This window comes from Sciurus vulgaris, assembly GCF_902686455.1.
Source record: "Sciurus vulgaris genome assembly, chromosome: 6".
NCBI classification, from domain to species: Eukaryota; Metazoa; Chordata; class Mammalia; order Rodentia; family Sciuridae; genus Sciurus; species Sciurus vulgaris.
Window position 1 is genome coordinate 49278774 of NC_136466.1, and position 27906 is coordinate 49306679.

The following is a 27906-nucleotide window of genomic DNA, read 5'->3' on the forward strand; positions in this document are numbered from 1 at the left end:
CCTCAGCCTGTCCTTCCAGAGCTAGTTCAGATGCTGCCTCCTCATGAAACCTATCTGAGTCCAGATGTGCTCTCTTCCTCTTCAGATTTTTGAATAACTCCTTCAGCTCTCAGTCTTGACCCAACTTTCTGCCTTAGTTGCACTATCTGTGTCCTGAATACCTGAATAACATCGTGGGGGCAGTAACTAAGGTTGTTGTGTTTTTTTTTTCCAGGTTTATTGAGGTATAATTGACAAATAAGAATTGCAGATAGGTGTAGAACATGATATGTGTATATATTGGGTGATGGTTGCCACATTCAAATTAAATACACACCCTTCATCACACTTAGTTACTATTTGTGTAATGTGGTGAGAACACTTAAGATCGGCTGTCCTTTAAATTTCAAGTCAACAATACAGTACTATATTCAACCTGCTGTGCATTAGATCCTTAGACCTTTTCATCTTATACCTGAAGGTTTGTACCCTCTGACCAACCTCTCCCTGTTTCCTACACCCTCCGACCCAGCTCTGGCAACCACGTTCTGTTCTGAGTCTGTGAGGTAGATAACTAAGTTTTGTCTTTAGAATTCATCTTTATAACCATGTTCTCAGTAAATATGCACTAATGAGTGACTTCATTTTTATAATTTGCTAAATTTCATTTTTACTTTCATTTAAGGGATTATTTTAGTTTGACACTAATAAAATGAGAACTTTTCTTAAAATCTGCTTTGATCAGCAGTTTAGGTAGTTTCCTTCCTCTTACAGGGACTAATCTTGAAATTTATGGAATTGCTAATCCTGAAGAATTTTTAGAAGACCAGGCAGGTTCTGTCTAGGGTGGTCATTCTGTGCACAAATGATTGTCTCATAAGTTCTTAAGTGATGAAGTGAGATCTTATCCTGATAATGTGAAAAAACAAACGTGCTACACCCACTGTTGAGACAACTCCCAACAAAAGTAAAAGAAATTTAGAAAGAAAAACAGTAAAGTTGTAAACGTGTGTAAAAATCTCGTTTCATTTCTCATATTTCTTTCCGTAGTTATATATAGTTGTAACCATAGAACATACACAGTTTAATGTTCTACTTTTTCTAAGATTGTTTCTTAGTTTTTCATGTTTTTGTGGACATTTGACTGATTCTAAATGAGACTTTGTCTTTGAATTCAGTCAATTATTACCTTCCTTAAGAAAGAAATGGAGGCTGTAAAACAAAGAGACAACCTGAAGGATGGTAGACACCATATATTTAAAAAAGACATGATCTTATTCTGCTATTGCTGACATGTAGTGGAGCTAAAATAGTAACAAATGATTTGATTGAAGCCTGCAGCAATATCAGTGAGATTAAGATCTTGAAGTGCTTTTAAAAGTTTTCTTTAATTAAGTAGTCATCTTTAAGAGATTAGAGTTTTGCCCAAACAGTGGATTTTTATTTACAAAGGCATGTTGAAAACAGCTGGACAGCAGCCTTTCCTTATCAGCAGGTTTCTATTACTAGCCTCTAGTTGTTTGCTAATAAATTTCAGGTCTCTAACACTAATAGGATGGAATAATTTACATAGAAGAATCAATCTCTAGCCTCCTTTGTCAGGAGAAATCTGGCTGGTGCCTACAGGCAATGAGGTGAGTTTAACATATGGAAAGAATTAGGTTAAATACCAGAATCTCTTTGAGGTCTGTGGATATAGGCTCCAAAAGAGAAAGAGAGGGGCATTCAAAATTAAATTGCACAGAATTTTAACAAGCACTAAATACTCATTCTTGGAACTAATCTTGTTTTGGCCTGAGGCTAAGTTGACTAGATTTATACTCCATTTCTTGACTTAAAGACACAATTGCTCCTTCTTACCAGGAGAACCAAGTGTCTTCTGACATGATTTTGTAGTGTTCCTTTGTGGAGTTTCTCAATTATTTTGCATTTCTTTCATCTCCCAGAGTTATTAATACAAATGTTGATTCAAAGTAAATTTACCCTTTGGGCTGCTTACCTGTTAGGAATTAGTATAATTTCATAATGCTCTCACCTTACTATGTTTATCATGTATAATCTACAATTTCACCAAGGGACAATTGTCAGATTTCACTGTGTTTACCAGTGGGGATGACTGTGTCTTTGTGTGGCATCTGTGGTTTTATTAATGAACAGACCCACAAAATATGGGTCCTTTTTTTTTTTTTTTAAGGACTTAATAAGAATATTCAGTGTTACTTAGTCACTCAAATCAACTTCACTGGGTCCCAAGAAGACCCATGGGAGGGACTCTGCAAAATTGTAACTTAGCCCCAAGTTTAAGAGAGGACCTGCATTGCATTGGACCCTCTTAAAATATATTCTAGGATTTAGAAGAAATCTCAAGTACATATCTTTGAAATGCCTACAGTTCCTGGAACTGGGACCAGAGTGCCTGAAATAGGGATTCTGCCAATTTCAAGCTACTTGAACTTGGCTGACACAGAACTCAAAGTGGTTGCTGTTGGTTGTTGCTGGTCTCTTCTGCCCATCCTCATTACTAACTCTGGCCCTGCTTTTGTGCTCAGTTACCACCTGTGACATTTTAAAGCTGCTCCTGCCCTTGTATAAGCTAGGAATGTCAGGGTTGAAGACAAGTCTTAAGGTAGAGGTGAGGTCCTTTTGTATCTCTAGTGTGTACTTCCTTAAAAACCAGGGCTGGGATTAGAACCCAAACTGCCAACTGTGCTACTTCCACACTGCCAAGACCTTAATGTCTAAAAAAATTGATATGATGGTCAACCCAAGATACCACTTTACCAATGATTTCATTTAGTTTTTATCACTCGGTCAGCTAATGATTATTAAATGTCTTAATAATGCATGCAGAGAACTGAGAGATTTAAAAAAAAAAAAAAGTCCTCCTCCTCTGGGAAATGTTAAGTCAGTTCTAAGGCAAAGGTTAGGATGGAAATAATTGGAATGCTAGCACAATACAGAAGAGGGATGAGTTAGTTATCCATTGCTACCTAACAAGCACCTACAAAAACTTAGGTAAAAATAATAATAAACATTTATTACTGTACCCAATTTCTGTAGGTCAGGAATTTGGGAGCAGAACTGGGTGATTCTGACTTGAGGTCTCCCCTGAAGTTGAAGTCGAGGAGTGGGCCAGGCCTGCAGACATCAGAAGGTTTTCCTGTGGCTGGAGGATTCATTTCCAACATGGTTCATTTACATAACAGGTGAATGGTCTTGGGTCTAGGCTGGAGGCCTCAGTTCCTCACTCTGCAGACCTCTCCAAAGCTGTACTGCCTAACCCATGGCATGGTGGATGGCTTTCCCCGGAGTGAGTGATGAGAAGAGCATGACGTGGAAGCCTCAAATGTCTTTCATCTCAGGCTTTGGAAGTCATGCCGCATCCCTTCCATCATACCCTGTTGGTGACCTGGGTCTCGAGGGAGGGGTTACACAGGGAGTGCCTACCAAGAGGTGAGAGTCATTGGGACATCTTAGAGACCAACTGTTTCAAGAGACAAAGATCTGCATAGTAATGAACAAAAATGTGTTGAGGTGCCACAAAAGAAGGAGTGGAATGTAAAATGGATGGATTTTCAGTAGCTGAGGTTGAGAGGAAGGGTATTGAGTAGGATAGGACATCAGTTGCAAAGGCAGGTGGACCTCAATAGATGTGCGTGTGTTCAGGGCCCCATTAATGGAGTAGTTTGGCTTGAACGAAATCCAGCAAGGTAGAAAGGGGCCAGGACCAGTGAGGTCTAAAGGCCAAGCTAGGGATTTTAGTCCTTCCTTGATTGTTAGTGAGGAGTCATCGAAGATTTCTGAGCTGCTCTCTGTGATATAAGCGTTGGCTTACTTGAGTTTTACTTGGCATGTGGGTGCCTTCTTTTTTGTTCTCAGTATTATCTAGGGAGTCAGATCCCTAATTTCTAAAATCCCAAAATACTTGTATCCCTTGATCACAAACCTCTTTGTACTGTTTAACTTTTCATGTATTTGTCTTCTTATCACAAATAGATTACATGGACCACAGGGTCATATGGTTATCTGGGTATCCAGTGAATTCTTGCTAACTGGTTGGACAATAGCAACCAATTACTCTATGTGTGTACAGCCACTGTTTCCAGCCTGTGGTGCATAATTCAGTTAAATTTTTTTTAAAAGAAAGAGCAATAGAAGTAGATTTGATTTATGGAAGTGGAAAAAAATGTTCAGAATCAAACTCTATGCTTGGTGTTTGCCAAAATATTTATAGGAAATGTGAAATAGTAATTTTTATTTTAAAAACTCAAGTACATTATTTTCAGCTTCAAAGAAACTTCTTATTTTGCTTAAATTAGTCTAATAGAGTAATAACCAGCTACAGTGTGAAATAAGGGCTGCTTTCATCCTGCAATAGTAAAGGGCAGCTTCTTTCAGTACACACAGGATATTTATGGAGTAAGACTCCTGTTTAGGAGCTGGGGAACGATTGTGACCCACTCCTTCCTTTTGTTTTGAATGAAATGATCATTGTCCATGTATTTTCATTAACTACATATTTCACTCAAGAGATAGTTTCCAAAAAGTTGGGTACTTGTGGTCTCAAGTTAGCAAAGACATTTTTGCTTTTTTCTCTCAAAAATTTCCCCTCAAACTTTTTTAGTAAGAACTGGGAATGCAGAACATATCCTTATAAGCCTTGGGGACATCTGACTCTCTGAACTGCTACATAGGATTTAAATATAGAAAGCAGATAAAGGATGGCAAATGAATTTGCTGAGAGATGGGAAAGGGTCAAAAATGAAATGCCTGTGGGCAGGGGAGGGGCTGGGAAGAAAACCGGAAATGATTGATTTGCTCACAGAATCCCAGGAAGGTTGGGAATGAGAGCGCAGAGGTGAGGCAGCCGGAGTAAAGAAGGAAAGCCTACCAGAGGTGAAGGGCTTCCCGGGATAACTAGGGAGGGACGTTCCCTTAGTAGCCCTGACCCAGCAATAGTCGGTCCAGGATGAGGCTGAGTAGAGCTGGGACCAGACAGGGTTTCTGGGAAGGAAAATGAAATAGATTCTAAAAGAAGGAAAAATGAAAATCAGGGAAGTCCTGGGGTTTGAATTCTGTCTCTTGTCATCAGTGAACTGTGAATACGGGCAAATCAATGAATGTGTTTTGATTTTGGTTTCCATATTTGTTAAATGAAAGTTTGGATGAGTCGTATGATGTTCAAAATTTGTGCAAATTCTTATGCTTTGTGATTCTGTTGAATAAACCTTCAATTGTACTTCTAGGTGTCTACCTAAGAGCATGAAAGCATATGCCCCCCTAGTACATATATGCAAGTGTCCAGAAGCTGGAAATACCCCCACTACCCACCAGTTAGTGAACAAATAACAAAATGTGGTATGTTTATGCTGTGGAATACTCTTCAACAATAAAAAAGAACAAAGCACTTTATGTATTGCAGCACAATGGATTTCAAAAATATTTTGCTAAATGAAAGAAAACAGATGGAAAATACTATATGTGGTATGATAGAAAAGGTGAATCTACGAAGTCAGCAAATAGATTATTGGCTGCTTGAGGCAGAGAATGGTCCACCTGGGCACTTTGGGGGATGATGAAATGTTGAAATGATCTTTTCTTTCCCCTAACACTATGTGTCTTTCTCTAACTTATTTCGCTTAGCATAATGTCCTCCAGGTTCATCCATATGTTAGAAATGGCAGAATTTCCTTCTTTTTTAATTTTTATTTTAATTGACAAATAAGCATTATATGTATTTATGGTATAAAACATGATGTTTATATATGTATATATGTGTGTGTGTATATGTATATATTTGTATACACACACTGATCAGGCTGAATCAAGCTGTTTAACATTTGTATTACTTATCTTTTGTGTGTGTGTGTGTGTGTGTGTGGTAACACTTATGATTTACTATCAACAATTTTTAAACATACAATATATTGTTACTAACTGTTGCCACCATGATGAATAATAGATGTCTTGAACTTATTCCTCCTAATTGTAATTTTGTATCCTTTGGCCAACATATTTATAACTCTTTATCTCCCAGCCTCTGGTAACCATGATTTTGCTCTGTGTCTATGAGTTCAACTTTTGAACACTACAGTAATAAGTGAGATCATTCAGTATTTACCTTTTGTGCCTGACTTATTTCACTTAACACAGTACGCTCTAGGTTCATGTGTGTCATCATAAATGAAAGGATTTCTTTTTTTTAAAGTCTGAATAATATTCAATTGTGGACATAAATTCTTTATTCATTTGGGATAATGAAACGTTTTGAAACCTGGATTGTGGTGTTGGTTGCACAACTCCCTAAATTTACCAAGAATAATTCAATTGTATACTTACGATGATAAATTATACCTCAACAAAGTTGGGAGGAGAAAAGGTAACAAGGGACGGAGGCAGAGAATTGTAGATGAAACGAAACTGGCAATGTATTGGTTATTGTTGAAGGTGGGTGTCAGACAACACTTTATTATAATCTTCTTCCTACTTTCCTGTATATTTGAAAACTTGCATGATGAAAAAAAAAGGCAATCACGAGCCTGTGGTTATTATTGTTATTGTGTGGATGTCAGATAATCATTTGCAATGTAAGTTTTACAGTTTACAGTGGTAGATATTCTAGATATTCTTGGGACATTGTTCAGTCTCCATTGAGATTTTTGTCCATAGTATATGGAGTCACTTTTAATGTGTCAGCTCTTCCTGATGCCTGAGCAAGAACTTGAGAAAATCATGGTGATCAGAAAGAAGGTTAAATTTTGTTCAGCTTATTCTTTTTAAGTATGATTTATGTTAGAAAGGATAAAATTAATGTAAGCTTTTCTGCTTTACAGGGGAAACTTGATCTTAGAAAAAAAGTAAAACATCCAAAATAATGCCATTTGGAATAGCTCTGAAAAACTGAATTTTTTAAATTATTTTTTATTTTTATTTTTCTTTACTTGAAACCTAGAAGCGGCATTCCATTCCAGGCTCAGGCTATTGTCAGAAGTGAGTGTAAGAGTGATGGTTACCATTTTTCCTTGCTTTCTGTGTACTTGTCTAAGGATCTATTTTCAAACCGTGTAATTAACGTTCTAAAGAAGGTCGGTTTTTGCCCTGTTTTACAGTGAAGAAATCGAGGCACAGAGAGGCTGAATCACTTGCTCAAGATCAAGCAACTAGTTAACTGTGAATGTGAAGCCAGCCCGACTCTGCGCTGCATTTGCATCCTACTCTCCCGGCAGCGTAGGAGCATGTTTCCCACCAAAGGCCTTTTTCTCGCCAACTTCAGTCTAATCTATAAGATATGCTCCCTTTATGGACTCCACATGGGGTAGGTGAGGAAGAGGAGGTGATGTCTTCCCTGGGGGAGAATCACAGGTGTACACACTAGTCAAGGCAGTGACCATCTCTGAGGCAATTTTTTGGGCTGCCTCATGCTGAAACATTACAAGTGGGCCCTAAGCTTTGACATAAAGGTAGTGGAGACAGTTGTTAGGAGTGCAGAATTCAGGTCCTCATTTATTGGCCGGATTATTGCTTTTTTAGCACACGTGATGTTCAATACACGTGTACAGTGTGCATTGACCAAATACAGCTTCTCTTTATCCTCCTTCCCCTCTCTAGCCTTCCCAGTCTCTAGTTATCACCATTTCATGAACTTTAGCTTCCACTCATGAGAGAGAACATGCAGTACTTGTCTTCCTGTGTCTATCTTACTTCACCTAACATAATGTTCCCCAGTTCCACCCATTTTGTTGGAAAAGACAAGATTTTATTCTTCTTTATGACTGAATACAATTTTGTTCTGAACTTATGCTGCATTTGCCGCATTTTCTGCATTTTCTTTATTCAGTCACCTGGTGATGGGCACTTAGGTTGATTCCATATCTTAGCTATTGTACATAGTGCTGCAATAATCATGCAGCTATCCAGTTTATTTTGTATATATACCTGGAAGTTGGATAGCTGGATTACATGGTAGATTTATTTTCAGGTTTTTGAGAAACTTCCATACTGTTCTCCATAACAGATGTACTAATTTACATAACCCTCAAGTGTATGAGTTTCTTTTTCTCCATATCCTCATGAGCATTTATTTATTTATGTATTTTCTTCAGTATTAGGGTTGAACCCAGAGTTTTGTGCATGCCAGACAAGCTAGCACTCTACCAATGAACCATACCCTGAGCCCTAAATTGCATTTTAAAAATACATTAGTCATTCTGACTCGGGTGAGACATCTTGTTGTTTTGATTTGCATTTCCCTGATGACTAATGATATTGAGTATTTTTTCATACATTTTTGGCCAGTTGTATTTCTTCTTTTTAGTAGTATCTATTCAAGTCATTTGCCCATTTTAAAACTGGATAGCTGGCGGGGGTAGGGGGTGGTCATGGCTCTTTGGCAGAGTGCCTGGCCTGGCATTTGTGAGGCACTGGGTTCGATCCTTAACACCACATAAAAATAAATAAATAAAATAAAGGTATTATATCTATCTACAACTAAAAAACATTAAAGAAAAATAAAAAATTAGATTGCTTGTTTGTTGCTTTTTTTTTCTTTTTTGAGTTCTTGATATCTTCTGGTTATTAATCCTTTGTCAGTTGAGCAGCTGGCAAATTCGTTCTCTTATTCTGTAGCTCATCTCTTCACTGTTGATTGTAATCTTGGTGTGCAGAGCTTTGTAGTTTTGTGTAATTTGAGTTATGCATTTGTGCTTTGGGGGTCATATCCATAGAATCATTGCCTACCCAGTGTCTTTAAGTGTGTCCCCTGTTTTCTTCTAGTAGTTTCATAGTTTCTGTTCTCTGATCCATTTTCAGTTGATTTTTGTACAAGGTAAGATAGAAGTCAAGTTCTTAATCTTCTGCATATGCATGTTCAGTTTTCCCATATCATCTATTAAAAAAACTGTCCTTTTCCACTTTATGATTTTGAAGCCTTTATTGTAATCAGTTGGTTATAGATGCATAGGTGTATTTTCGGGTTTTATGTCTTGAGATAAGACGTTGTCATTCTTCTAGTCTTATTCTTTTTGTGCACAGTTACTTTGGCAATTGGGAATCTTTTGTGTACCATATGAATTTTAGGATTTCCTCCCTAGTTTTGTGAAGAGTGTCATTGATATTTTGATGTAGATTGCATTGGATCCTCAAATTGCTTTAGGTAGTATGGATATTTTAACACTGCTCTTCCAATCCATGAACATGGGAGGTCTTTCCATTTTTGCACGTCTTCTTCAGTTTGTTTCATCAGTTTTTTTGTTTTGTAGTTTTCATTGTAGAGATCTTTCACTTCCTTGGTTAGATTTATTGCTAGGTATTCTGTTGTTGTTGCTGGCAAGATTATTATAGGTCTCTTAGTTGATCTCCCAACTTCCAGTCCATTTTTGCCACCCAGTTGTAATACTTCCTGCTGTAAAAATCAGCACTGGCCCTGCCTTGCCTCCAAATAAAAATCCAAACTCCACAGTGTGGTGTATAGAGTTCTTGAGGTCTTACTCCATACCTTTTTTTATCCTCCCTCTTGCTGTTGTCTAATGAACACTTTCTGCTCATGCCATCCATAATATTCTACAGTTCCTGCCCTTATGTAGAATGGCTTGTTCCTGCTGACATATTTCCCTTTCTCCCTTCTTACTGGTCTGCTCGTATTCATCTTCCACAGAAAGCCTCTCTAATCCTCTCCCAGCAGCACTTGCTGCTTCTTTCTTTCTTTCTTTTTTTTTTTTTTTTTTTTTTTTGGCGCTTTCTGTACACCTTCGTCATCTGTGTTTTCACTGGTTATTTATGTGTCCCAGCTCCTACAGGCTGGAGAACTTGCTGTCCTACCTCTACACACCTTCATCCAGTTCTGTGTCTGTCATAAGATGGAGTGACTTTTTTGTGGAGTCCTGATTTTTTATTTTCAAAGTGAAAAGTCTTAGAGATATAAAGTAAAAACACATTGAACAGGTTATGTTTATGTGGAAATAATGGAAGTGGCCTGAAAGTATTAAGGCACATATTCAAAATGTACCAGAAGTGTAATCCTATTTCTCAGGGTAAAATATATTCCAAATGTTGACCCAGAGCCCAAGGATATGCCCACTGCTGCCTCCTCCTCACTCCAAGTTCCTTTCTTACTTTTTTTGTATTGGGGAAGATGTGAGAGAAATGAGAGTCTGGGAACTGGAGAATGGTGAGATATGTGTTTTTAGGAATTTTCTAGTTAAAAGAAGGCACTGCTAAGTTTCTGTAGTTTCTAAGGTTCTGCCAAGCTCTAAAATACTCTTTTCAGTTGTTTCAGTTCCTATCTTTTAGCAAATAAGAGAAAGGAGGGGTTAATTATTCACTCACCAGATATTTTGAATCATAGAACCAAATTTAGTTGGCCTATTTGGGGTCAGGCTGGCCGGTGCATTGAACTTGACCTCTAGACCACCTGTTGTATGCAAGTCATTAGGTTCTAAAGTATAGCTTTCCTACAGCTGCTCTCTCATATTTTATGAGCAGGAGTATCCCTGTGCTCTTAGGTGATCACCTCAAAATACTTACATTCCAAGGGAGATAATCCAGAAATTTGGGCATGCTTTTATTAGAGAAGATAATTTCTAGAGAACACTGAATAGTACACCCCCCCCCTGTTTTTTACTCCTCCGCTTTCTGGTGTGTTTACTGCTAGTCGCTGGGTAAATGCTGAAGGAAGAAAATTGTCTTCTGGATAATGTAGGTTGAAAGTGACTTATTTTTCTCTTGAGAATTGGTTCTGATGAACTGTCAAATTATTCACCTGTAACATGTGAGACAGCACGTGGTTTTCCACAGTTTTCCTCCAGTCTACCCCACCCCCACCATAATCTTTTCGTGGACATGTGATGAGCTCAGATGAGCTCATTTGGAGGGTGTTGCTCACTTGACCATCTTTTCATCAAGGTTAGCTGGATCAGTACATTAATTTCCATTCTTAATTAACACTTAAGGCTTATGATCTAAGATGATTCACCTGCAAAAGCAAACAAACCCTCCAAAATAGCAAAGAAAGCAATTCATGATATGTAACTTGCTATATGCTGAGGAGATAGGGGAAAGGTTTTTAAATATTCTTAGCCTTTTCCCTGCTCTGATTTTGCATCAGATTGAAGGAGAAATGCTTCCTCTTTGGGAATTCCCATTCCTGGGTGGACACTTGATATTTTGAATTGTTCTACTTTAAACTGATGCAAATGTAATTTCCACCTTCATTCATTTGATTGTATTATGTTTTATAACTTTGTGTGGAAAGACCCACCTGTCCTGTGTGCCATTCTGTCTTTAGCTCTCTTCCCTCTTAGAGAGTCTCCTGTCTTGTGCCCTCACGCCCACCAGAGCAAAACCACACACTGGCAAATTAGGAAACCAGAGCCTGGTTTCCCCATGGATTCCTTTAGGGGTGCAGCTGTGCCGCCAGTGTAAACATCTCATTTCAGTTAGAGATAACTTCTTGATTTTCCATTACCCACGCCAGTAAGGTCATGAGGAATACACTCATTTTAATGAGCACTGTGTTTTGATTCATGTGTGTGTAGTCTGGTAGAAAATGAGCAGTTTGGAAGCCAGAGGCTTGGGTGCCAGTTAATGTTTTGCCACTGAGAACATTAATGCAGAAGACATTCACCTCCTCTCCCTCTGCTCTCCCCTTCCCGGTCCCTGAATTGGGGTCAACGCTGTGTGCTCTGGGATGGGCTCAGATGGATGAATACTTTTTCATATCTTGACTTGCCTCTCAGAGTGGAAGTGGGTAGATTAAATTCAAAGAAAGATATAATGGCATAGAAACCAGCAGAGGTGAATTCTTACTTCAGACCAGTAGAACAGAAAAGAAAAACAGGTTGCATTCAAGTACATGTTACTTGCAGTAACTATGGGCAGCAATAGGACTATAAGGGAGGGAAAAAAAGGTATTCTTCCCAGCAAGACCACACTGTTTGAGTGAACCTATTATTATGAAGTAAACAAAGTAGCCACCTTTCGTTTCTTGACCCTTGTGCAAGAGTTTCCCACTTTTGTTAGGGGGTGGAATATTTCACCTAAGTAAATTTGCCAGGTAAGTGGGTTCCAGGTGCCAGTTATTTGACCAGTGTGAATGGAAATTTTTGCAACCTTTTCTCCTCATCTTCTGTATATTATGGAAACACACTCTTTCTATGTCTTCCTCCCTCTGGCTCCAGCTGTCTTTCTAAGAGACAAATTCTGTCATTCTTCTGCTTGAACATCTCAAAAGGGTTTCCCTACTTTCAAGATCAAGTTCATACCTCTTCAGCTAACATATTAGAGTTGGTTTCTGTTCAGGTTTCCAGCCTCATATCATGGCTAAGGCATACTGCTTTAGCCATCCTGAATTGCTTCCTACATCCTGATTTTTTTTACAAATTGTTCCTTCTGCTTAGAGCTCCTCACCTGCTTTGTCTGGCTGATTCCTCTGGAGTTGTTCTTTGAGATGCTCCCAAGCATGCCTTCCTCCTGTCAATCCCAGGTGTCCTTTTATCAGTTAGATGCTGCTTTCCTGGAGTACTCCTCTCCGGCCTCCATCACAGGTCCTACAGTGGTGTACACTTTCACATGGTTGAGCTGCCTACCCCACTAATCATAATAACTCATGTGCATTGGTCATTTACCAAAAGACAGGCTCTTTTCTGAGAGTTTTTATTTGTACTGAATTATTTAAGTTCTTACAGCAACTTTTATGCTGTAGGTGCTATTTAGGTAGATGCTGTTATCTTCTCCATTTTAAAGGTAAGTAAACTGAGCCATGGGACAATTGTACAAATCTTGCTGTTACTGGTAGGTAGAAGTAGGATTCAGTCCACAGTCTTAACTCAATATACACTGTCTTGTTGGCAGGGACTGGGTCCCTAGCTTGGGCTCACAGTGGGTTTAGGAGAATGAATGAGTGGGAGAGTACGATGATGATACACCATGAGCTTACTGAGGCTAGTTGTTCCAAAAATGAGAGAATACCAGGGTGGCCTTTAACCATCTTCTGTTCAGCTTCACCGCTTCCTCATTGTTGAATGTCAGTTTTTGATACAATCTCAGCTAATCTGTCCTTGATGAGTAAGAACATTTCTCATTGTTGGTGTTTAAGCACAGAGAGAATTGTGAGGGAGCTAATGGGGGAGTGGAAGGCAAGAAGACTCTGCAGACGGTGGTGATGGTTTTGTAGATCCTCAGAGCCTCAATGTCCTCAAATGCTCTTAGTAACCCACAGCCTGAGCCCTTTCTTCACTACACAGAAGGCAAAGCCATTAAACACGGCTCCTGTCTTGTTGAGATTTTGTGCAATCTGAGACCACGATTACATGAATTCACTTCTCTCAGATAAAAGGAGCCTAACTACCCCTGCTTTTGTTTTAGGGGGTGATTTCCTATCAGTGAAACTTGGTAGTATTCTTTTAGAAATTTCCAGGTATCTTCTGTGCAATTCTTGAAGCACAGATTGCCCTTTGGGATGCATCAGGAGGCAAATTAATGCATCAGTGTATCTCTGTTTGATACAAATTGATTTAAGTTCTAAAATTTCCTAAATTCTAACTGTGTGTTTGAAGCAGCACTGCACCAAAACAGAAAATTCCCAAGGAATGATGAGTGAAATTATCTTTGAAAAATGGTATACAATTAAATCATTATAAGTGAGTCAATATAACCAGTGTTATGATAGAAGGAAAAAAAATAATGCCACATGACTTGGAGGGAGAAAGGAGGCAAACTTAAATCTGTAAACTCCAAGCTGAAGCAACAGAGGAATTGCCATTTGAGTTATAAGCTCTAGAGCTGTGAGCTCCCAGTTACAGAGCAGAATTGAAACAAGGTGGTTTACAAATGAATATAGGTTTCAAAAAATCTCTTTGATAGTCATTTTAAGGGTTTCTCCCCTCAAAAATGAAATATTTCTTTTTTTTAAATATTATTTTTAGATGTGCATAGATCTTTATTTTATTCATTTATTTATATGTGGTGCTGAGAATCAAACACAGTGCCTCACACATGCTGGGCAAGTGCTTTACCACTGAGCCACAACCCCAGCTCATGAAATGATATTTCAAATGGCCATTTTCTAAATTAAATATGTTGGGGAAGGCGTATATTTTCTCGTTCTCAAGAAGATCTAGAATTTCCCAATGTTTGTTTCCGTATCTAATCACTATTAAAATATAAAGGGTTTATGATCTCAGCATTCTCAGAATTTCCCCTCTGAATTCTCAGAAGATCTGAAACCTTCCTGATTGAGTAGTAGTATCAATTTTTAAAAGTCATTTGGAACAAAATTTACTAACTCCAGTGGCCTCAATTCTACTTTTTATGTATTATAAAGATTACCTACATTTCTAGGCTTACCTTATAAGGAACAAATTATAAATACTGAAATCATGATAACTTGGGCCACTCTTGAGATATTTGTGGAAATCTTTGCCTTTAGTCTGGGGAGGCTAAGAAATCTCCATTTTAACCAGGACCTTTTGGTGGTGCCTGGGTGGAGGACCATAGGGTGACCTAAGGCCTTGTCAGGGCTTCAGCTTACCTGTGCCCAGGACCTGGCTCCAGGTTGCTCTGATCTCCCTGTGGTCAGTCTTGGCAGGAGGACTATCTTCTTCCATCCCTGCCTCCCTTTTCCTTGAGAGAAGGGGAATACATTGCTCTCTGTTTTGCTGCTCCCTCCTCCCAGAGGACTGGACTTCCTCAGAATTCCCAGTCCCTTCTACCTCTAGCCTGAGGCCAGTCTCTAACCTTTGAAAAGTTGCCTGCGTGACCAGGAGACAGAAAGGAAGCAAAACTGCTAGGTTCTCAGGATTCTCAGCAAATTTCACCCCTTCTTTGATCCCTGCTTTTCATTTTCTACGAAATAAATTTTTTATGAATAAACAAACAAACAAACAAACAAATAAAACCTCTTGGGAGTGATTTTTCCCAAAAAAGAGTAGCCTGGCCAAGATGTTGTCCAAATCACTCCTTTTTAGGAACCTGGAACCATTTATATTTGGTTTGTTTTGAAATTAACATGTTTAAGGAAACACCTCAAATCTTAAGAAAAGATATGGGGAAAAGTAAAAACAATAAGTCATCTTTCTTTTTTTCTACAGTTACATGTAGCTTTCTGGAAATTTGCTATGCGTATTCAGGTATGCATATTTTATACATATATTTACAAATACTACTCATACTACTATATTTCATGAACTCTTATGATGCTATTCATTATAGATGCACCCCAGTTTCAAATGTGTTAAGATGAAGAAACCTTCATTTGATGATGTACAGAAAATTACTCTTCTGGTGCTTTTTTTTTTCCATATTAAATACTTTGAATCAGATGGGGATGTTGGTTGCACCTGTAATCCCAGATGCTTGGTATTATAGAGGATCACAAGTTCAAGTCCATCCTTAGCAATTTAGAGAGGCCTTAAACAAGCTAGTGAGACACTGCCTCAGAATAAAAATCAGAAAAAGCTGGGGATGTGGGTCAGTGGTAAAGTGCCCCTGGGTTAAATCCCTGGTACCAAAAAACAAAACAAAACACCAACTCTTGAATCAGTCCATCATTAGGAACAAGACAGATCTGTTTATTCTTTTTACTTCATAGTATCACATATTCCAAATCCATATTCAACTACATGTTCTGTATTTCAAATCTATGAATCCATCTATTTGTTTAAAAATTCCCTTATTGTTGAATGTTCTGGTTATACATAAATTCTCATATTATAGATAATGCTGCAATAAACTTCAGTGTTCTTATATCATTTTATATGAGCAATTATATATTTTTTAAATTTATTTATTTTGGTACCAGGGATTGAATCTGTGGGTGCTTAACCACTGAGCTACATCCCCAGCCTTTTAAAAATTATTTTATTTAGAGACAGGGTCTCACTGAGTTGCTCAGGGTCTTGCTGAGTTGCTCAGGCTGCTATGAACTCATGATCCTCCTGCCTCAGACTCCCAAGCTACTGGGATTACAGGCATGCCCCACAATACCTGGCTGAACAATTATGTTTATAAGGTACATTTCTGAAAGTGGAATTGCTAGGTCAAATGGTGAGCACACAATACTTTTTTTTTTGGTACAATATTTATAAATATCTTTTGCTTGACTGGGGATGTAACTCAGTGGGGTTTGGTGATCCCTAGTACAAGCACACACACACGTGCACACACACCAAATTACTACCTTCTGTATTTTCAGTGCCAAAGAATCCAAACACACAGATGCAGATGATAGCTTCTGCCAGGGAAGCTTGTAGAGAAAAATTTCTAGAAAGATATGTGGCCATATCGGATTAATCATCTGTATTATAGCCATCTACTCATATCATAGTCTTTCAATTCTAAAATGTGTACTTTTTTTTAACAATTCTCAATTGGGGATACATTGTAGAATGGATGTGTATAGATAATGTCATTGTCCTTTCTCAAAATAACCTGCTATGGAATTGTGCATGTTATAATTAATGGGATTTTGGCAACAAGGAAATGCAGTGCGTTTTCTTTTTATTTTTTATTCAATTTTTTTTTTTTATTTTTAGTGCACATCAGAGTAATCTTAGTAAAGTAATATGGGGTGCTGAAAAATTTTTTTTCATACATGTATATGTATATACGGTAATAATGTCTGGCTCATTCTATTGTCCTTGCCATCCCCACGGCCCCACCCCTCCCCTCACTCCCCTCTGCACCATCCAAAGTTCCTTCATTCTTCCCTACCCACCCCCACTATGGATCAGCATCCACTTATCAGAGAAAACATTATGCCTTTGGTTTTTGGGGATTGGCTTATTTCACTCAGCATGATATTCTCCAGTTCTATCCATTTACCTGCAAATAATGCAGTGTATTTTAGTAAAAGTATGTATAAATATGCTATTCAAGATTTACTTGGAAATTAATTTAATGATGAAAGTATAGTTTTAATTATTTTTCCTTGAAACAAGCATTGGAAACAAGCCAGAGTTTTGAGGACACCCTGTGTTTATCAGCAGCTACCACTTTCCTTTGGAGTCAGCACATGTGATTTAAAGGGATACTTTCAATATGGGGATGCAGCAGTGGTGGAGTGTGTGTGTAGCACATGCAAGGCCCTGGGTTCAGTCCCCAGCACTGTAAAAAAGAAAAAAAAAGGATACTTGCATTTACTAAAGAGTCCCATTTTAAGGAAAAATCAAGTCCAAGATAGCACCTTGGGAAATACTAATGTCATGTTACTTAAGAGTTAGAGAATTTAGAAGTCGATTCTTACCCCCTGTTATTTAGAGATGAGCACACTTCTTGTGGCTCAATACTTGGTATCTCATGCATCTTGCCCAACTGATGATTAACATTAAACAATACTGTTCACTGAACATTGCAAAGCAGCAGGCGTACTCAAGTCATGAAATGATAACTTTGGTGCAAATGACAGCGTTCCTGCCTTTCCTACGAACATTCCAACTGTCTTCTACCTGTGAACTCCCTTAGGGTTTGGCATTGACAAGTCTGGCCCTTAAATCTGTTTTGCCTTTCTGTTTAATTAGGTTTGAAATCTGTACTCTTCTCTCCTCTACCTCTACTTTTGGTTTCCCATGGGTGTGTGCAGTAGGTGGTGCAGCTGTGCTTTTCCATCTCTTGGTGGGGAGGGGCTTTCATAGTTTTAGGAATGGCCTTGGAGGAGGTCTTAAACAGCTGGCACTTATTAAGCTGTTCTTAGCTGCACAAACTCTTAGTCTTCTTAAGACTTCTGATATTGCACTGGAAGAGTTTCAGTCCAGTGCTCCTGAAACTCCATTTCACTCATTCTCTCTCCAGTTATTTATCACACGCCTTGTAAAAGGGCAAGCTGAGTTTGTGCACGTGTGTGATAAAGTTGTTAAACTGTTTCTTGTTAACTGTCAACTGGTATTGAAGGAGACAGTTATTTACATTTTCAGTTGTTTTTTGTGAAATACCAAGATCAAAGACCTTTTCTGCAAGTTTCCTCCTCTACTCAAACCACAGCTTCCTTCCTCTGTGTTAAGTGCAGATAGTGTGCCTCCGTTTTCTACTCTCTCCCTCCAGTGGCAAGAAGCTGTCTTACTGGGCCACGATGAAGTGTGGTCAGCTGGGGACATTTTCTGTGTGCCTTGTTAGCTCTGAATGGAGACTTTTGTCAGACACTTAGTGGACTTTTCAGAAGCTAATTTTGTTTTCATTTCTTAAAGAAGAAAAGACTTTCTAGAGGTGCTTCACCCTGGATTTCAACCCTTGTTTGGTTCTGGACCCTTTTGGGAATCCAATGAAAGTTTGAGGAGTGGGGTAAGGCTTGGTAGCCAGGGGCAGCTGTGGCTCAGTCCAGCACTTTCCCTGTAAGGGATCGCCTCTCCACTGTTTAAATGTGTTCACAGGACGGCTCCTAAGGCTACAATGAATGGTAGCAGAAGAGGAAGTAGCATCAGGATGGGGGAGGGCAGTTCTGCCTGTGTTTGAGGCATGGGGTTAGCAAGACAGAGAAGACCTGGAACACTCTGAGTGACCTCCACATATCATAGCCCTGACCCCAAGTCGTGAGGACTCAGATGAGAAAGAAACATATATATAAAATACTTGATTCGGTGCCTGGCACAGAGTAAATACTAAATGGTTAGCATATTTTAATTTTCATTCAGAGCATATCTTACTCTTTATTAGAAAAAAGAAAAAAGATATTGTTTCCGTGGAAATTTATAGTTTAGGTCAAGAAGCTTAGTGATATTCTTAGGAACTAAAATGCCACTGCCAAGGTGGGTGTATTTGTTTATAAAGTTGGGGAGTAAGAATATCAAAGGGCAGGGCAACCTGTCAGATCATGCAGAGAAGGCAATGTGGCAATTAGAAATTATGTAGACATTGAATAAGGTGCAGACCTTTAAAAGAGAAAATGAAGTGAGGACAGTCTGTACTTGGAAAAAGGCTATCTAATAAAAACCAGGACAAATACTTGTTCTGAAATTTTTATACTCTTTATATTGGCTTCAGTCTTAAGAGGGGTTAAATTATATTTGAAGAACCTCGATGAAAATGGGGAAAATTTACATTGAGCAGATATTATATAAGAACAACTGCGTAAGCATGGAGAACTTCATCTTTGTCATTTTTGTTACAGATGATTAATTCAGTACTGAGAATTTATATTTGATTACAAGATTAATTAAAAGTTCCAAACAAAATCATTTTCCTGCTTATTTGAAAAGCCCGCTTTTTTAAAAATCAACCATGTATTTAAAGGAGCTTTATAGAAACCTTAACAGCAATTGGGAGTTTGAGAGCAGTCAGCTCATAAATGAAACGTGACTTGGAGTGCTGGCTCTACCAGCTGGGGGCAGGAGGGGGTGTGGAGGGAGAGAGGGGAAGCAGGAGATTTGCCCCTAATGCTTGGAGACCATGGTTGCTGAAGCTGTGAAATCCCAAAGCCCAAGTTCTGATGCTGTTCCTAAGTGTCCCACAGTAATAAGCATAGGTTTCAACAGTTTCTTTTATTCTAAAGGTGGCCAAAATAGTGAAGCGTGTAACATTAAATTTTAGAATTTTATAGAATATAGTAGCTACCTTATTAACATGTGATGTTAATTAATAGATTTATATGCACCTTTAATAACTTTTTAATAATACAGATGATGTATGCCTCTTTTAAATTCTGAGATGGGTATATTTTGAAGCAGCCTTAAGATGGAGTGGTTTTAGTTGGTGTGCATAGTAAACACAGGATGATCCTTGTACTTCAGGAGTTTATACTCTAATTGGAGACATGAGGCTCAAGTGCATGAACACTTTTAATGCATCTAGCCTAGCTTGTAAATTCAGTGTTTAAATGACTGATTCATTTATTTAGCAAATATTAAAGTGCTTACTGTGCACTTGGCATTCATGTATTAAATTTTGGGGGTTAAAGTAATAAGCAAAACTAAGTTTTCCACACTAGTGAAAGCAATTGCTCAAAACACAGCTAGCATAAAATATAGTAGAGGCTGCATACTGTAGTGTTTAAAATGACCTGAGTGGTCTGTTGTTCATTCATGAATGTTCAGCATATGGGATAGGATCTGGCCAATAGTAACCACTCAGTAATAGCTGACTGAATAAAAGCTGATTAGAACAGACCATGGCCTTTTGGAACTCATAGTCTAGTGATAAGACCAGATTTTCCCAGATGTGTTCTGTGTTTTCCTTTTTCTTTCTCTTTTTCACACACACAAACCCATGCACACACAGCAAGAGACAGATCTAATGACACACACAGTGCCCTGCGGTCTCACTGGTGGACTCTAGAGCAGACTCTGGACATCATACATCCTCTCCATAAGTAGGAAATCTCCTAACTTAATCCAACCCAGCAGTGAGATGGAAACAACAGGTGGGAGGGTTTACATCACTGATTTTAATTTTTTCTTTTTATGTGTTTGAGAACCAGAGAGATGGTATGGCATGATGATATAAAGCGTGGGCTTTGGAGCCAGGGAAAAATAGGCTCACGTCTTGGCTTTGCCTTGGATAAGTTTCTTAAACAACCTAAGCTTCAATTACTTTGTCTATGAAGTGGTGACATTAAGAGCACCTACTCCACAGTGCTCCCTTGCAGTCAGGAGTCAGTGGGATAACTCATATACGGTGCTTGGCAGAGTCCTGTGTGCACTGGAAACACTTAATACAGGTTAGTGATTATTATTGTTCCTGAAATGGGACAAGAATCCCTATTGTGTGTATGCAGGTATGTATGTGCTTGCTTTTTTATTACAACAGACAATCTGTTTTAGCACAACTAGTAGACTGACACACAATAGACAAGAACATCACCAGAGACTTGCTCTGAGGGGAAAAGTACCTCCAGAGTGGGCCACGCCATTCTCTGCAAAAATTGTACCCTGGCAGAGGATGCAGTGTGTGCCTGGGAGGAGGGAGGTTTGTAGCCTGTTTGTGGCCATAGAGCTTTTATAGAAGTGTCAACAAGCTTCATTGTAGGCTCCAGACAAGTCCCTGGTGTAGTCCTCTGTAAGAGAAAATCGCATGTGGCCCCGGCTGCCCAGGGTCTTTATAGGCCAGAATGGGCGGGGGTCCTGCTGAGTGACAGGTGGAATTAAGGGTCAGTGGAGTTTTCCTGCAGATTTGATTGGTCGCCGTGTGGCGCATTGCCCTTTGCCTCAGCTCCTCTGCTCTCCCTCATATAGTCGCCCAAATTCTGACCTGACATCATCTACCAGAGAATGAACCCTCCAGCGAAGGCTTGATTGTGGGTCCTGTGTGGATCACTGGAAGTCTTCCCAAGCCCACAGGTTGTTTGTTTATTATTTGTGTGAACTGGGCATTCCTCTAAGGCTGGTTTAGTTGTGCCCGTACAAGAAATGGAAGCCCAAGGCTGTCGTCATTGTAGAGCTGCCAGTTTCACCCTGGGAAGAAATAGAGCTGTTTCCCCTCCTGCAACACTTGATTTTTAAATCTCCCCAACCATGTTGGAGTGTTTTGTGATGCAGCATTAAAATCCAAATAAATCATTATTCACTAGGTCTTGTCCATCTGAAAGGAAAAAGTTTGCAGATCAGAGCTATAGTTGACCCTTTTCTATTTCCTCTACTCTTTTCCTGTTTCCTCTAGTCCTGTTGATTCTGATATCAAGCTAAGACCCTCATTTGGAAGGACATAATGCACCATTGTATTAAATTGATTCAGTATATCACTGATATTCTTTGGAGCAGAGATTCTTACACTTGGCTGCACATTAGAATGTGTAGCTTTCAAAAATCTAGACGCTTAGGGCCTACCCCAAGTGCATTAAATCTAGTAAGGCTAAGTCACACTCAGGTGTTAGTAGTTTTAAAAACTCCTTGGGTGCTTCCAATGTCTCTAGCCAAGTTTAAAGTCAGTGCTCTAGAACATGGCTCTCACCTGGGGGGGGGGGGTGTTTCCTCCCAGGGGACATTTGACAATATCTGGAAACAGTGTGGGCTGTCACCACAGCAGGGAGGGCATGCTACTGGTATCTAGTGGGTGGAAGACAGAGATGCTACAAAGCTTCCTACAATATGCAGGACAGCTTCTTGGGGCAAATAGTCATCTGACCCAAAACATCAATACAACCAAACATTGAGAGACAATACTCCGGAAAAATCAGGTTTAAGAAATGACAGAGTAACGTACATACTTGTGAGAAAATCATATTGTGTAGAAGTTTCCATTTTTGTCTTCTCAGCAAGTTAATAAAAAGGAAGTGACTTTGCCTCTGTCTTTTGTGTCTCTTCTGTATCTGCCATTATGGTGGCCTGTTTTTGTGGATGGTGCACCTCCTCGTTCTGATTTCTTGGGCAGGATCCCTTCCTGTGGTTCTATAAGTTTATTGAATTTGAATGGTTTGGAAGAAGACCAAAGTTAAGACAATTAAACCCATAGAAATTAGCCAAGACAAATAATTTTTAAATAAACTCTTGAATTGCTTGGCCTGATAGAAAGTTTTCTAAAATTAGAGAGCTAACTGTTTGAAAGTGATTATACATGACCTATAAGAAAACTGATTTTAGCCAGGTGTGGTGTATGCCTGTAATTCCAGCTGCTTGGGAGGCTGAGACAGGAGGATCACAAGTTCAAGGCCAACCTGAGTAATTTGGTGAGCCCCTGTCTCAAAATAAAATTTAAAAAGGCTGAGGATATAGCTCAGGGATAGAGCATTTTGCTAATATGTGTGTGGCCCTGGGTTCAATCTCCAGTACTCCACAAAGAAAGAGAGAGAGGAAAATCTGATTTTATGTGCTATAGAATTCATTCTCTTAATTTTATCACAGTCAGTTTTCTTGTAATGGGAAGTGTGAGACATTGAGGAATGTTTTCATACCAAGTTATTTCTTGTTCTCCTCCTCCTCCATCAAACCCATTGCCTTGTGCATGTTAAGCAAACATTCTACTACTGAATCTATCCACAGCCTCATAACAACTAAATCATCACATTGTTTTATAATCAATATCAACAACTTCATCTCCCCTGGACACACCCAGTTTTCCAGAGTGTGTGCACATGAAAGAACTTTACCAGATGTAAGTTTTCTTGTGTGCAGTTGTCAAGTTTAGAATGTTTAAATAAGGTGGTAAATTTAGTTGAAAACTGTTCCCTAAAACTGATAAAAGTAAATGGTCACAGCTCTTGAAGTTGCTCTAAGTTAATTGATCTTATGTAGCTGGTTGATTGCCAGTTATGTTTTTTTCAATTTATTCCTTTACAAAGAGATTTCAAGTGGTGCCTTTGATAATCTACATCAGCCTTTATGAATCTAGGTTTACACCTGTAGTAGGTTTTCAGCCTCTTCCTCCTTCTTGGCCCCTGTTCTAGTCCCCAAGAAGACCCAGTTGCCTGTAACCAGCATCTACTGCCAAGTTCACTCAGAACCTACCCTCTTCCTGCTGCCTGCCATTTGACCCCCTGACTGCTCGCAGATGTCTCCAGAAGAAACCAAGTGATGTCCAGCATTTTAGTGATCAGTGAACACAGCTCAGTTTTTCTCTTTCTGACAGCTCAGGGCATGCCCACACTCCTCCTGGGTGGGACCCACAGACTCATCCTGGATCCTGTACTCTTCTGATTTCCCTCCTCCCTCTCTCAGCTCTTCCTTGGTCTCTCCTATGGACATCTTCCTCTAGCTTGTCTTTCCCTTAAACAGTGTTATTTCTTAGGCTCTGTCTGGGTTCTCTGCCTTTTCTGTTCCACTCTGTCCCTTGGAATCCTATCTGTATCTAGAATTTCACATTCTCTAAATGCCACTGACTTCCTTCCACAAGTATATTTCAAGTCCAGGCTCTTATCTGAGTTTAAATCCATATTTCTAGAAGGTGTTAACCACTGCTTCACAGGCAACTCAAATTCCATGTGAAGACAACTGAAGTCACCTCTTCCAGTTTTCCCCTCACCAAGTGATCCAGTGAGGGGAAACCCAGAGGGCATCTTCCTCTACCGCTCCCCTGTTCCCAATCAACTGCCAGTACTGTCATCTCTCCCATGACAGAGCTATAGAACCAGCACGCTGCTTGCCACAATTCCTGCCAACAGGAGAGACCGGGCCACAGCCCTGGTCCCTTACCTAGGGCAAGTGACTGCTCCATCCTCACCCCTTCTGCAGCCTGGCTTCCTGTGCTGCTTGGTCTCCATAAATGTCCATCTGATTGTGTCATGCCCTGCTTAAGATACCTCACGGGGGTTTTAATAAAGTTCCAACCTTTTTAATAGGCCTTATAAGATCTCTAATCACTTGTTCCCCAGTTGGCTCTACTACTTGAGTTTCTTAGAAGTATTTGCCTCTCTTAACCCACCCCCAGTGTATACACGTACGTCCTCTGGCCCTCTTGTGGATCATTTATCCTAAAGTCTAGCACAGGGCACACCAAAGCCTCAGTAAATATTGGTTGAATGAATGTGGGAAGGCAGTGAGTGGTCCTGGATTGTCCTTATCAGTGTCCTCAAATTCTAATTTAATTTGCCTTAATTCAGAGGCATCCAGAGTTAAAACTTTATATTTTGTTTTATAGTTCTGTGTATGTTTCCCTTGGCTTTGTATTTTCCAGAGGGTCATCGAAAACAGAACTAAAGGAAGTATGTGGGATTCTGTCAGCAAATCATTTTCAGTGTGTGCCCTTTGGCCATTGAGGGTTGAGCTTAGGAAGCTGCTGGGCAAAATGGTACTTAGGAAACAAATCACCTGTGTTTCCCAGTGGAGATCCAGGGGCACCTTGGCTGAATGGGCCTCTGGGAAGATTTTTCACCTTGGGCTTGTCTAAGCCAGGATCAGAATACCTGGGACTTGCTGTGACTTGTCTGAACTGTTTACTGAATTTTCAAACCTGTTTGGGAAGAAGGCTTGAAACCAAAGTGTTTGAGTCTTACGCAGTAAATCTTATTTCTAAGAAATAAACAAGAACTTAAATCATGTTTTACTTGTAACAATAAAGGTGAGACTGCTGATCTCAGTTGTAATGAACCTAAAAAGAACAGGAATAGGCTTTTTTTTCCTGGAAGGATCCAGGTCTGATTTTTCAAGCTTTGCCCTCAGGGCTGGGAGCTCTTGGGCGAGGCTCTAAGTCTCCATCCTCTCAGAACTCCTATCTCTAACTTCACTGCCAGGCTCAGAGGCCCCACCATCAGTGCTGAGTCAGAGGGATCAGAGTAGGGAATGACACACTTCCTGCCCTCCCTAAGTTCTGGGGAGTTTTTATGGTTTGTTTTTCTGTTTTGCTTTGAAGATTCTCTAAAAAGAGAGAAGATTGCCCAGACTGTCTCCTGAACAGCAGCCTCTGATTATTTTTTATGATATCATAGGATATTCTCCCTTCTGTACTTTCTTCTTAACCCACAAGTTTTTAAAAAATCTTTTTCTTATTATAAAAATATCACATTTATTAACTGTAATTTGACAAAAAAGTACTTCTCATTTTTACTAGCTAAAAAAAACATATTGTAAATATGTTTTTTTTCTACATGCTTGTAGTTTTGCTCTACAAAAATTATGTACTGCTTAATATAATTTATTTCCTTTTATATATTGCTTTGTAGCCTTTGTGAAGAGTTCTCATGTTATTAATTATAAGGTTATTTTTAAAGACTGCATTACATGCCATTATATGGATGTGCCAAAATGCACTTAACTAGTCTTCACTTGGATAGCTGGGCTCTTCTCAGCTCTCACTGATGTCATAATCCTGCACAATTTCCTTGCACTCCAGCTGCCCACACTTGTCTCTGTTTCATTGGATGTATTCCTGGAAGTGGTTGAAAGAGCCTGTGGAGTTTGAGGGTTTTTGATCTTTATTGCCATTTTGCCTTTCAGACATTTTGTCCGGTTTTACATTCCCACCATCTGATGTAAACTTCTGACCATGTCCTACATGGTCTGCAGATTCTGGCCTGTACCTAACTCTCAGCTGCTTCTCACACTCTTGCTTCTGACATTGTAGCTGCACCAGCACCCTCTCTTGTGTCCTGGAGTGTGTCATGCTTGTCCTATAGCCCAGCTCTTCCTGCTGCCCAGACTGCTGGTTCAGAGCACACCTACAATGCCTCTGCCCTGGAGTACCTCCAGCCAAACTCCCCACTCACGTCTATCCTAGCACCCCTCACTGTCTGTCCTTAACTGCCACCTTTTTCCCACTTTAATGTCAGTTTTATAGGACAGGCAACCTCTTGTGTTTTATTCCCCACCTGGTCCCCAGTATCTAGGCAGATAGAATTCAGTAGGTGCTGGGTAACTATAGGCAGATCTTGGTGAGTGAATGAAGGACTCTTCTGTAGTCCAGGAATGTGTAGTGTAATAGGGCTGACGAGATGTATATAGAGAGGGCTATCAATCGGGGAACACCACATGGTAAGTGCTGTAAGAAATTTTCAAGTGGTACAGGGAGACCATTGGGCTGATGACTGGCCCCAGGAATTTTGAAAGGCCTTGTCTGAGCTGATCCTTGAGCAGACTGGCTGCATTTTGCAGCTGATGATGGTGAAAGGATCTGAGAGGCTGGAACAGGTTAGCAGAGGCCCAGAGACAGAACGGTACTTAGCCTAGTTGGGGCAGGGTTGGGGACTGCACTAAGTCCTATGCTAGCAGGACTCGCATCCTGAGCAGCAAGGAAGTATTGCCTGTTCCTTATCCAAGAGTGGAGTGACTGGGTGAAGAGGGTGAAGCATTTTTTTTAAACTCGGTTCTAGCCACTGTTGGTGACGTTGTGGTGATAACAGCTGTGCTTTGAGAAGATGCGCCACGCAGGCAGCTAAGTGAAAACAGCCATAGAAGGAGCCTGCAGTAAAATGGGGCAATGGCGGGGAAGGCAGGGAAGGCAGAAGGGGCACTCTGGAGGCATCAGAACCTGGTGGCTGTCAAGGAGGGTGGGGCTCAGGCTGACACCTGAGGTTTCAGATCTGAATGACTGATAGGAAGATGAGACGCAAAGCTTCAGAAGAGAAGCTGTTTTGAGGCAAGGAAGGTTGTGAGTTTAGTTTTAGCCAGTGCCTTTACTGTGTGAGTGAACATTTTCAAGATTTAACTATCCCTTGAACATTCCTTTTCCCGAGGGCCTTGAGTATTAAGAAGATAGAGATGAGGACAGAGAAATATATACTTCTGGACAGGGGACTCAGGTCACCTTTGGCCCCTTCGTTATCTGTAAGAGTAGGCATGCATTTGCAGAAGGGGAAATGGGACTTTAGCCATTTTCCAGGGGATGAGGTGTAGTTTGCTTGAAATGTCTGCTCCCAGATCCCTTTGGGAAAGAGTTTGTTTGACATCAGTCTGTCATTAGGTAAATTTGTTCCTGCTGTTAGATGAAGGAGGATGGAGGTGGAGGCTCTGGGTACAAATGGGATTAGGCCCAGAACTGGGTGACATATCATCCTTCCCTACAAATGTTCAAAAATGTTGTGTTTTTCATGGGGAGGAAATTCAAAGAGAAACTTGACTCAGGACATATTGAAATTTCTGATTGCTGTCTAAATTGAAAAGTTTCTGAAAATTTTATTTTTTAAATTTACATTCAGAAATGGCCACATGGTAAAGCTACACAATTACGAAGCTCTCTGACATCTAGCAAGGGAATTGAGAACTGCTTTCTCTGAACCGTTGTCTTTTTGAGAAGGAAACTTCTGCCCCTTAAAAGCAAAGGGTTTAACAGAATTCAAATGGAAATGAAAATGGTTGAGAAGACACTGGAGCCACCCAAACAGACTGGGGTATCAGAGTGAGAGAGATGCTGCTGGTACCCAGAGAGGTTGAAACAAGAGAAAAAAAATAAAATAAAAATAAAAATAGCAGGTTATGCTGGGTAAGGGGTGCACACCCATAATCCCAACTATTTGCAAGGCTGAGGCAAGAGGATCACAAGTTGAAGGCCAACCTCAGCAACTGTCTCAAAATTTAAAAAACTTACCATGTGCAAGGCTGTGGGTTCAATCTCTAGTACTGCAATAATAATAATAAGAATATA

At 39.7% G+C, this 27906-nt stretch overlaps 1 protein-coding gene and 1 long non-coding RNA gene across 2 annotated transcripts in view; one reads left to right on the top strand and one right to left on the bottom strand.

Annotated features, from left to right (window-relative positions):
- The window catches only part of TNFAIP8 (TNF alpha induced protein 8), a 112272-nt gene that overhangs the window by 19004 nt on the left and 65362 nt on the right, over positions 1–27906 (top strand). The gene's annotated exons all lie outside the window — the stretch shown is intronic.
- Positions 13586–27900, bottom strand: LOC306664686. Its single transcript, XR_013764772.1, has 2 exons — positions 27639–27900; positions 13586–27532 (listed from the first exon to the last, which is right to left on the bottom strand). It is a non-coding gene; the product is annotated as an uncharacterized lncRNA (long non-coding RNA).